The sequence below is a fragment of the Gracilinanus agilis genome, chromosome 5, assembly GCF_016433145.1.
Source record: "Gracilinanus agilis isolate LMUSP501 chromosome 5, AgileGrace, whole genome shotgun sequence".
Classification (NCBI taxonomy): Eukaryota; Metazoa; Chordata; class Mammalia; order Didelphimorphia; family Didelphidae; genus Gracilinanus; species Gracilinanus agilis.
The window spans coordinates 300117445-300118966 of record NC_058134.1 but is presented as its reverse complement, the minus strand read 5'-3'; the positions used below and the strand labels follow the sequence as shown (position 1 = coordinate 300118966).

At 47.1% G+C, this 1522-nt stretch overlaps 1 non-coding gene across 1 annotated transcript; it reads left to right on the top strand.

Moving 5' to 3' along the window:
- The first annotated feature begins 1217 nt into the window (after positions 1 to 1217).
- LOC123250858 lies at positions 1218 to 1320 on the top strand. Its single transcript, XR_006506474.1, has one exon. It is a non-coding gene; the product is annotated as a U6 spliceosomal RNA (small nuclear RNA).
- The last annotated feature ends 202 nt before the right edge of the window (positions 1321 to 1522 follow it).

Here is a 1522-nt window from a genome sequence, read left to right as displayed (position 1 = left end):
AGATGAGCTATGTACACATGGGCCATTGGTGAGCAGAGAAAGGTTTCCCAAGCCCTAGCAGTTCAGTTGCTTTGATTCTATTGCTGAGGGCCAGTGTGACTGGACCTGTGGGGCTGCTGGTCAGCAGCCAGAGGGAGAGCTCTGACCCTTTCTGCACTCTAGCCTTGGTCCCTGAGGCAACTGACTCTGAGATCATTTTAGGGCCTTGAGAGAAAAAGAATTAACATTGCCCATGTGGGAGTGGAGTTATGGTAGAGGCTGGGAGTGGCCACTCTTCCTATGACCAAAAGCAGACTCAGAGGAGAGAGTTGGAAGGGACTCTCAAGGTCCCCAAGAGAATGCTAGACAAGCTCCTTGAGAATGGACCCAAGCCTAGCACTGGCCTAACTAGACTAACCCCATCACATGGCAGTTAAGAAAACAGGTCCAGAGACACCAGAGGACTTTCTTAAGGTCCCCTCAGGGGGTAGGGGCAGAGCCCAGCCCATAACCAGGGTCTCCCAACTCAAAGGAGAAAGGGATTGGTGACTGACCACTTTTAACGTTGATTTTTTAGCTTAATTGGGAAAGATTTTACATTTATTCCCAGGAAATTTGTCTTCAGGGGATTTGGACCAAGGTTTGGGCTGGTTATGGTCTTCTTGGATTCAGATTCTGTGTTCAGTTTCTTTACTGGTTTGGTGTCACCTGCCAATCTGAGAAGCAGCGTGACTTCTGCTCTTTCCCTCAAGACAATAAAAAGCAATGTTAAGTAGTATGGGATCATGGGGATAGATCTCTGTGGTACTTCATTAGAGACCTCCCTCCCAAGTCATTAATCACACCATTAATGACTCTCTTTGAGTTTGACCAGTCAAACAGTGCTGTCAGGAGGACTTCATCTCTATCTTACCTGCAAGAACAGAACACAAGGGAGGATTTCTCTTAGGCTGTTGCCCACATCAAGACATTTGGGGACTCTGCTACATGATGCCATCTAGTTGTCACTAGCCTCCCTTGCAAGCACACAATTCACAAAGCTCAATGGAGAAAAAAATTCTACACAGGCTTAAACAGCAAATAGACAGAATGAGCCACCAGTGACCAGCTGTTCATTAGGAACCCACATAGCTCTGTCATCTACAAGTGTGCTCTGAGAAGGGCGCTCAGCAGGCACCATTTCTTACAGTTCTTCAGCCTGCTATAAGCACAGCTCTTGGGCTCCTGGCATCTGCAGTATGCTTTGGCAACATGTATGCTAAAATTGGGATGATACAGAGAAGATTAGCACGGCCCCTGCTCAAGGATGACATGCAAATTTGTGAAGTGTGCCATATTTTTTCTCAAGCTCTCCCAAAGCAGTGTTCTTGAGTTGCACCTCTGATCCTATCACTCCTCTGCTCAAAGGCCAAGGGTGGATTTGCTCCTGGGTATGTAAAGTCCCTCAGTCTGACTCCATAACGTGGTTCCAATTGACCTTCCCAGATTTATTCACTCCAGTATGCTTCCCAGATTCTGTGTGCCAGATGAGCTAGGCAAAGTA